Source organism: Leiobunum rupestre, chromosome 7 (assembly GCF_980474605.1).
Source record: "Leiobunum rupestre chromosome 7, qqLeiRupe1.1.hap1, whole genome shotgun sequence".
Lineage (NCBI taxonomy): Eukaryota > Metazoa > Arthropoda > Arachnida > Opiliones > Sclerosomatidae > Leiobunum > Leiobunum rupestre.
The window spans coordinates 52,116,442-52,127,195 of NC_143390.1; positions in this window are offsets into that span (position 1 = coordinate 52,116,442).

The following is a 10,754-nucleotide window of genomic DNA, read 5'->3' on the forward strand; positions in this document are numbered from 1 at the left end:
AATTTAAAACCTATTCTAAACGAAGCTTGTAATAGCTTAGTAGTCTCGAAAAGACTGTTTGGATAAAGCAGAGCTATAGTATATGTATATATAATAGCTAATTAGGTTTCAAAAAGGCAGTGGGAAAATCAGCTATAAATAGCAAATTAGCCTTGAAAAAGGCTGTTTGGAAAATTAAGCTACAAATAGCTTATTAGCCTTGAAAAAGGCTGTTTGGAAAATTAAGCTACAATAGCTTATTAGCCTTGAAAAAGGCTGTTTGGAAAATTAAGCTACAATAGCTTATTAGCCTTGAAAAAGGCTGTTTGGAAAATTAAGCTACAATAGCTTATTAGCCTTGAAAAAGGCTGTTTGGAAAATTAAGCTACAATAGCTTATTAGCCTTGAAAAAGGCTGTTTGGAAAATTAAGCTACAATAGCTTATTAGCCTTGAAAAGGCTATTTGGAAAATTAAGCTACAAATAGCTTATTAGCCTTGAATAGGGCTGTTTGTAAAATTAAGCTACACATAGCTTATTAGCCTTGAAAAGGCTATTTGGAAAATTAAGCTACAATAGCTTATTAGCCTTGAAAAGGCTATTTGGAAAATTAAGCTACAAATAGCTTATTAGCCTTGAATAGGGCTGTTTGTAAAATTAAGCTACACATAGCTTATTAGCCTTGAAAAAGGCTGTTTGGAAAATTAAGCTACAATAGCTTATTAGCCTTGAAAAAGGCTGTTGAAAAATCAACTATTAAATCTAGTTAAATTCTGGCCAAAAGAGACTCGAAATTGAGAACTATCTTGCTCAGGAGACGAAAACGAAATGGCGATTGACGAAACGCGAGGCCCTAGTCACTGACGGACCCCGTTCGATGGTCACTGAAATCACGTGACTTCGCAAAAGAGGGAAAAAGGGGAAACCCAAATTCCTCAATATTTGAAAGAATAACCCCTTCCTATCAAAGCAATAGGCTTGGGCTTTACCTCTGCTGGGACGAGAAAGAGAGAAATCCAGTTTTGGCAATCCCCCCCTCCGGTCCTCTTCACTGACGTCGTCAAATTCCAAGAAACTAAATGTCTTTGTTGTGTGTATTGTAGCTTCTCACTGACACCGAGGCAAAAAGACCGGTGTCCCTGCACTTTGCGGCCTAGCATGACGTATTTCCCCCTCCCGGCGTCAAAATCTCTTATCAGTCAATTCAAAAGAAAAAGTTTTTTCAAGGGGAAAATCTATAATCACGGACAGCGTTGCCAACCGTACTCTAATTATAGTACATTTCGATAAAATTAACTTTCGATTTTCTTCGTTTCCAATCTGTTAAATTACTCTCAGTAGGCTAAAAATGGATATATCAAATCTTATTTTACAAACTAGTAACTAAAAATATTGAGGGTTATAATAGGCACCGTTTCAAAAATTTAGAGGCCCCCAAAGTAGGCCTACACTTTTTCAACGTAGGCACGTGCCTACTTGTGCCTATTGCTGGCGGGGAGCCTGTAGAAAGGCCCATCTCTTCCGAATGAACATTCGTCGGACATCAGTAGTTGATCGTGAAAATCCTGGTGTGCGTCAGCCATGAGGCAAAACCAATTTCAGAAGTCGAGTCGGCGCTGTCTATCACCGTCATGCAGTCCTTGGTGAAGTGTCGCTCGATAAGGATGAAAATGGTGTCTTTTGAGTGTTCTCCAAACGTAGTTTCGATCCAACCCTAAGTCAAAGCTGGCAGTCCTGACGCTCGCTCGAGGATAGGCGACGAAATAGGCCAGTATTGTGTTTTCCATGTCGATGTCCTGGAGACCACGACCACGAAACCTCGGATTGATATTACCCCAGTTGTCGAAGTCGCGGACCACTCTAAGAACCGTCGTATGACTTGGTCTGCAATTGGGAAATCTTCGTCTAAATAACTGACTTACTAGAGTAGCATTACGACGACCTTCTCCGTAAAATAATTCTAGCATATGAGCGCGCTGATCTCGAGTGTAAAGAAGCATACTGGACAACAATCGGCCACGCTGAGATAACGTTTTAACTTTGAAATGTAAACGCTTTAAATACTACTCGGACAATTGATATTTCACGTTAAAAAACAACAAAAGAAAAATAAGCGTAATTTTTGGTCTACAAATCTTTGTTTGATGATCTTACTCGTAACCACGTCGAAATGGAAGACGCGGTCTTTGTCTACTTTGTCTAATTAGGTGTTGAACGTAATAATTTTCTTTAACAATAACTTTTTGCAGATCTGATTATTAACTACATAGCAGAAAGCATAAGTTCCCTAAAATAAATGTACATGTGTGTTGTGATTATGTACGATTGTTTACGTTAAAGGCTATTGCCTGCTAGTACACCTTGTTTTTTCCCCCGACCTCCAAACTCAGTGAAAAATAGGTCTTTTTCAACCGAACCAAAATTATTTTTACACTTTCGACTATGCCCTACAACTTTTCTATTGAAACATTTTGCTTTTTCACCTACCGGTGAAAAAATAAATTTTCCAAAACGGCACAAAATCGTTCGATGTTTCTGAAATTTAGTAACCAAAGCCTTCCATACCTAAGAAATAAACCCTGAAAATTTCAGAACCCTAGCATAAATACATTTTGAGAAAAATGGCCTGATCGAGCAAATTGAGACAAACAATAAGTTTTATGGGAACTTTAGAATATCAAATGCAAGTGCTTTCTTATAAAAATATTCCAAAAATGTCTAAAAAGCTTTATAGAGTTTTATGGTTTTATAGAATGCCTATGGCGCACTAATACCTACAGTGCCATGGGTGGATTCTCTTGACCTAAATCAAGGCCCAGTATTCCTCTTTCCCCTACACCACTTTTCTAATACTGTAAGTAGTATTACGGTGCATGGGTATACAAATCCACAAGTGTCTGTTTTCTATGTCTTGAAAAAAATCTACGATGGTGCCCCCCCCCCCCAAATATTGGTCTGGAGCCGCCCCTGGATACAATGAAGTGGGGGGGGCATCGTTAAACTGCCCCCCCCATTTTATTTTTAACTTTTTGAAAGAACCATAGCGGCGCACGGGTAAAAAATGGTGGCGCATAGGAGCGCAGTAAGAGCGCAATTGATTCCACTTATTGGATTTCTTCTATGAGGGGGGGGGGGGGGCAACTTAATTGACCCGCTTAATACTCCAAATCCGGAATAGCAGTATCGGTTAACCCTTAAAAATGTTCTGTGGAGAAAACGGAGAGATGCTAATAATAAGGTTAGCCGGTAGTGGTCGTAAAGGCTCGAGGAAGGTGAATTTTCTGTTTGAAATCGTAGAGAGTACGACAAAGTAACCTCTCTGAATGAAAAAGTGAGCAGTAAAGAAAATGGGTAACAGTTACCTAGTAGTGGTGACAAAGTCGCACTTTCTACTCTTCCAGGTTCAAATCACGTAGAGCAGTATCGGTTAAAGGGGCTGGAAAGTGGGGTTTTGAAATCGTCCAGTAACGTGGTATCTCCGGACCCTGCTTTATTTTCTTTATTCCCCGCTTGAGGAATTTGGCTCTGACGGAGATGTTTTGAAAATAGTGAGGAGCGACCCGAGAGAGAGGTATTCATTCGTGGACGTGGTTTTGGTTCTAGTATTTTATTTATTTAATTATAATGAACGAGTTTAATTCAAATAAAAAACGGAAACGTGATGATACGAAAATATATCTTGTTGGTGAATTAGATAAATGGGAAAAGGCAAAAGAACTGTGGTTGAGTTCTAAGGTTTATCAAAATGCTCCAGTGAAACCAAGGCCCTTAGAAATTGGCTTCTATTCATCTAGCGTTTTTTTACAAAATTCGATGAAACTCCCAAATAATAGTTAAATAAATTACGAACACACTACTACCAAAAGACCATTTATTGTTCACTAAACTAAATCTCATTAAAGATTAACGAAATTTTAGAACTTCCAACGAGCTCAGCTAACACTAACCAAGACCACGCTGGATTTCGTCATACAAAAATCCCAACACAGCGGTGCCTATTTACGTCTTCGCGAACTTGACAAAAAGGAGTTATACGCGGCAAATTTCGTTAATGACCTCACGGTTGATGTTTTTCAAAACCCCATTTTTCAGCCCCTTTAACTTGCATAAGACAGCACGGAACGAGAGAGAAGAGGGAGCTTTAGCCCCTGCTGCCGTCGGAAGGGGAAAATTAGGAAATTGTCTTCCCCCTTTTCGTAAAATGTTCAGCGTTAAGGCTCGTCCAATGAAAAGTGTACACAACACTGCGATAGCGTGTACAAAGGCCTGGTGTGGCACTTACTTATCGAAGCCTTGTATGGCCAGAAGTAATAAATAAGTGAGGCACTTAGTTATCGAAGCCTTGTGTGGCTAGAAGTAATAAATAAGTGTGGCACTTACTTATCGAAGCCGTGTATGGCCAGAAGTAATAAATAAGTGTGGCACTTAGTTATCGAAGCCGTGTATGGCCAGAAGTAATAAATAAGTGTGGCACTTAGTTATCGAAGCCGTGTATGGCCAGAAGTAATAAATAAGTGTGGCAGTAAGTTATCGAAGCCGTGTATGGCCAGAAGTAATAAATAAGTGTGGCACTTACTTATCGAAGCCGTGTATGGCCAGAAGTAATAAATAAGTGTGGCACTTAGTTATCGAAGACGTGTATGGCAAGAAGTAATAAATAAGTGTGGCACTTAGTTATCGAAGCTGTGTATGGCCAGAAGTAATAAATAAGTGCGGCACTTACTTATCGAAGCCGTGTATGGTCAGAAGTAATAAATAAGTGTGGCACTTTCTTATCAAAGTTGCGTATGGCCAGAAGTAAAATTTCACCCAAATTTAAGGTTTATTACCAATTCATGAATTTCTGCTACCTGCTTAAATGGAATACGGGCACCAAATAATATTATTGCCTTCTTGGCGAACTTGTTTAAAAAATATATATAGAGAAGATCATTATTTGAAATTGAAGGAGTGTGGTTTTGCGCATTTGGTGTTTTGTACACAGTAACCATGGAGAATTTGGCAACTATTTCAATGATTTTCTAAACTTAATTATGTCTTAAGTGAGAGATTATTAATAGTTAAAGAAGTTCTAGTTTTTCTTTCATCAAAGGTAAAAATATTTTTAGATTATCGATTCATAATTGGTTAACTGAGGGTTAACTAATATTATAGCTGGTAGATTTCCAGGAACAGAATATATTCATAATATGATGCAAGAGTAATATTTATTAGAAAGGAAATACCATCTGTTATAATCTATCTGATTGTTTTAATAATAGGACCCTAAACTATGCTACGATATGCAAAAGAGGCATGTCAGATACATAAGCAAATGCTGAGTGAGTTATTGCAATTGTTTAATTAACACATGGAAACCCCAAAACTGCAGGTATAAGCAATTGCCTTGTATCGAAGGGTGGAAACTTTCCAGACCTTATAGAAAATTTTGGATTTAATTTTTTATTAACGGAAGAATGAGCAAAGATTTTGTTGAGAATTATTTTGGTTCTAAATCCTCAACAATTCCGGGCTGCATATAGTGCTTTGTCAGTAAACCATGTTTTAAAGCCCGCAGATTAAAATTACATTGACGATGTAGATGATTTTATCCTGAATATTGATTCCTTTAAAAACTCAGCTCCATGACCAGATAAAGATTTATCAAATTTTGCAGTTCTGCAAGGGCAAGGACATTGCTCTGAAGAAGACTTACATCACCAATGTTTATCTTGTCTTGGTCAGCTCAAAATTGAAAATCCAATGATTGTTCCTACCAACATCCTTAGTTAATATTACAAAGCAAATAAAACTACCGACAGAAGCATTCTTGAAATTTGTAACTCGGACCAATGAAGATTTTGACACCAGTTTTCAATTACTGTCTCATATGACAAATGTTACAGGCTGCTTCGAAAGATTTGTAACACAATGTATTGACAAAAAAAGTGGTTTGTCGCTAGAGACTATTCATCATGCACAACTACGTTTGAAACCATGATTGGTTTCTTCATTGAGTTTTTGTATTCACAGCGCCCTGAAAAATTGGGATATCACCCATGAATACGCGACATCTCAAAAAAGATTATATAGAAAACTGATGACAATTTAACACTAAATACATACCCAGGAATACCATTTTTCAAATAATTTTCTCCTCATCCATACATAAGCGTGAACTCTAATTATTTTTTTAAATTTTTTAATGTTTACAAATTAGGCCTTGGTCATTTTGTAGAGTTTTCCGTTAATTTCTTTAATTTATTAAAATTAGTGGTTGCCATCTGTAAGGGCCTAAATTTCTACCACTGGGTATCCATAAAATAAATAAATTCCACTAGAAATAATTAGCATTACTTTTAATATACTCGAACAAGAGATCCTATGGTCTGAAGGTGATTCTACAAGGAGGGAGCACTTAACTACTCAGGGGGACTCCTCAGGGGGACTCCCCCACAGCAACTGCCCACGTCCTGCCTTACTCCCTCCTTTATACTAAGGTTATAGGGGGCGCTTAGTCACTATTGGCGTGGCGCCAACTTTTGGGCCTTACATCTCCCCCCCTTCCACTAAATCGCCTTCAGTACCACTGTACAAAATAGTCTTCTTATATACAATACAAAAATAAATAAAAATCATGAATAAATTAAATTAGTTTAAGAAAAATATTAGTTTAAGTTCGCGAGTTTAAGAAGTAAATCATTAGTTTAATATTTACATTCCCTACATATTAACCCTGTAAAAATGAACCACTTCAGTGGAGAAGACTACTTAGGACATCGAAACTGCGGAATGTTCTCTTTGAATAGTTCAGTTCTTGGTTTTGGGCCGTTTTAGTGATTGGTTTCAAAGATGAGTGCTTTTGATGATTTGACTGTTGGACATTAGAGATATGATATGTTACTGTCTTGCATCGTAGACCTCTTTTACTTGAACTATGATCAACGGGAACCTGTGACTGAGACTAATGGCAATTAGAAGAGTTTTCCCAGATGTCCAGCAATAATTCCTTGATCTCGGTTTGTTCACCCAATACAGTCTATAACATAATGGTATTAGTATTTGGCAAAGTTTTGAAACATACGACCTTGATTGAGTTGGGCTGTCCAACTTAGGACGTCTTCGAAGGAATTTGGCCATAAGACCATCGGACCCGGGCTTTCATTCCAAAGACCCCTTTCTCGATCCATGTTTGAATTCGTAAATAGATGAGGCAAGGCTTGCCACCACCCCCTACGCATTGTAACCCGGCCACCTGAATTAAGGGCTTCAAAAGTCGCATGATGACTTAGGCCTAAGGTGGTGCCTTGGGTATTAGCCTAGCCTAGCCTAGCTTTCGTTGTTTCCAATCTAGGAACTTGTCCCAATCAATCCCAGTATCTTGCGGAACTGACTTTCTTACTGAAGGGATTGGTTCCAGGTTACGTGGCTGGCAAGGATGACTGCTCTCTGAAAACTGTTTTCTAGCCTGGACGACCTCAGACTTGTTTTGAGGGTAGGCATGACGCTTGGTAATAATATTTCGAATACGCTGAACCCAGTTTGGATAGTAGTAGTTAGCAAAGACTTGTTGTGTCGTAGATCTCAATCCAAGAAGACCCTTATCACCGTGGATATTGGTGATCAATGACTCATGTAGCTTCCTTGGTACTACCATCTTAGCTTTCCTAGAAGGCAGAGCTTTTCGAAAAATTAGGTTTTGTTTTAAACAATACATTACGTCTTTGCCTCCTTTTCTCAAATGCGCTAGAAGTCCACTCCATTCTGAATCAGTTTCTTGAGCCTCCTTAACGTCATTCAATGAAACCGAATATAACCTATTCAAACTCGAACGACGTTGATGGTTCTTAGTTGGGCTGTGATTTACATTTTTTTCAGTTGTCTTCGCTGGTCTTGTATTGGAGCCGCTGTTCTTTACTTTTGAATTTTTCTGGATGGTTTCCTGGTGGTTAGGGTTGTTCTCTGTTGTAGTTCCGGTACACGCATCAACTGAATTCGTACCAACTTCGACATCAAGTATCACGTTCTCTGTGATAGTATTGCAAGTTGGAACGTCCAATCCCGAAGGCGTGTGAACTGGAGCTGGTTGACCCTCTGAAATTGTAACTGTTGAAACCTCCAATCCTGAAGGCGTTTGAGCGTTTTCACTTGATACAGCTTAAACCAGAACCTTAGTAGTATCTGTTTCAGTACCGCGGAGAACAGCGACATCAATGTGACTGGTTGATTCTGGTTTATCCGGGAAGAGCTTTACTTTATTTTTGCCGTTATACCCTACGACTTCGGCTGTGAATAGACTGAGAGGAGAAGAAAATCCATCTTGGTCCATTATAATCCACACTAAGAGAAAACCATACTGAATTATGATATTTAAGACGGCGCTTGACACATCAGCTGAAGTATTGTAACATATGATACACTGTCCAAGCAAGAAGCCTATCCAGGCATGCTCCTGTAATACTTTGCCGTCAAAGTTCGACATGTTAGGCATATCCCTTTTGGCTATAGTTCCTGTAGACTCGATACGGCTAAGGCTTAACTGGCGTACTGCATAAAACGGCGTTTTTTCCGTTCCACGTTTTCAATATTGGTTTTGACAACGGCGTAGTTTTCAATGTTTCTTATTCGACTTACAGCAATTGTCGGTCTTGGTTTTATTGTACACGTGCCCACAAAGATTATCCTCTGACGCCAAACGGCACACAAATCGACAGACTTGCTACGCAGTGAATAAATTGAAACAATGGTGAGTTAATTTGTACTTTTACCTCCTTCGTTGCTACTCGTTATGGCGGCGGAACAGAGCTGCCAGATATAATTTTACCTTCACCGCCCAACAGCTCTTCAAAGGAGCCCAATTTCCAGCCCAATTATAAATAGGCCCTATTTTGTAAACAAGCCCAAATTCTAGCCCAATTTGGCGAGTTTATTTTTTAAAAGGCGTGCTTTTCAAAATATTGGTGTTTGCGTGATGTTATAGTTTTAAGTATCATGGGAAATTTTATAGAAACTCCAATTTTTATTATTCGACATATTTTTTTAAGTACAAATTAATCGAATTTTTGAAGAAAAACTGTACATATATTGAGAGTAATATATTTCGGAGTGCTTTAAAGCGTATTCATTTGAAAGAAATCGGTATCCTACCGATTTTAGTGTATATTATCGAAAACCTCTGAAAGTAGCCCAAAAAACAGCCCAACAGCCCAATTCATTTTTTCCCGCAAGTAGACATAAAAAGAAGCCCAATTGGGCTTTAAAAGAGCCCAACTGGCAGCTCTGCGGCGGAATTGTTGTTTTGATGAAACAAAATGGCTAGGCATATTCTTCCTTCTTATTGGCTGTAATGGAGCCACGTGCCCACGTTATTCACGAATTTGGCGCGAAAACGGCACAAGATCCATTATGGCGGCTGCTGTTCAGAATCCCCCAGATTCAACCTTTACCACTAGGAATTTTACTCTGTATTGCGCGAGCATATTAGTGAATTCTTTTTACGCTTTTCCCTCGGAAAATATAGCTGCGTCCTCACTCGGGGCACCAAATGTAAGGGCCTAAATTTCTACCACTGGGTATCCATAAAATAAATAAATTCCACTAGAAATAATTAGCATTACTTTTAATATACTCGAACAAGAGATCCTATGGTCTGAAGGTGATTCTACAAGGAGGGAGCACTTAACTACTCAGGGGGACTCTCCCACAGCAACTGCCCACGTCCTGCCTTACTCCCTCCTTTATACTAAGGTTATAGGGGGCGCTTAGTCACTATTGGCGTGGCGCCAACTTTGGGCCTTACATCTTAAAATATAACAAGTTGGCAAGCCAAAATATACCTCTCCTCGGTAGAATTGTCCCTAGTGGTATTAATTTCTCGAGATAACCCTTAAAGATATATCTCCGCAATTTAGAGTTATTTGTTAAAAATATTAACCCATTTCTATCCCGCCCGGTATAAAATTTTAATTATAATTAAAATAATTGAGACGAAACGACCAATTTTAATTTATTCAGAATATCATAAGTTAAGTAGTTACAACAGTAAGTTAGACGTACTATAACAATGCACAATTGAATTAAACCCTTTTACAGAACAAGTTTATCAGTTAAATATAATACGAAGCAAATTTTAATGAAAGAAATATCTACAGAGGCTTTTTGGAATTACTCGCTTACGAAATACTTGCCGCATCTTTAACGCTCATTTTATTTCAACACTCGCCCTTGATGAAGATACCGTAGATATCTGGTAGTGGACGACTCGTTCACTTCCTGTTGACGTTGTGACGCATACCACATGAAAAAGACCAATGCCGTCCAATTTCCAATATCATATAATGACTCGCACACCCAAGAAATCATTGACTGCGTTAGAAATCGTAGATATCCAAATATCCACACCAAATGTATTTACAAGAAGCAAAAACCTTACCATCAACAAAGCACAGAGAGCCACTTGACTAACCGCCAGCTCTTAAAGCAATTAACGTTAAATTATCTCCTTTGATTTAACAGAACTATATATAGGTCGTTAAGAAAGTGGACCACCCACAGGGTCTACCCTTTAACCCTCTAATCTCGGCTGACTGCGCTAAAACAAGATTTAACCTTTAAAAAATACCAGATTAGGCCTTCATAAATTCATTAATAAAAAAAGACTTTATTACCTATTATGCTTACGATGCCTGTCTTAATTTCAGTGAATCTAAGCAGCTATCGGTGGTTCTGTGGTAGAGCGCTCGACTGCCAAGCCGAATGGTCTGGGTTCGAAACCTGGGTGGCGCATTTGTTTTTAAT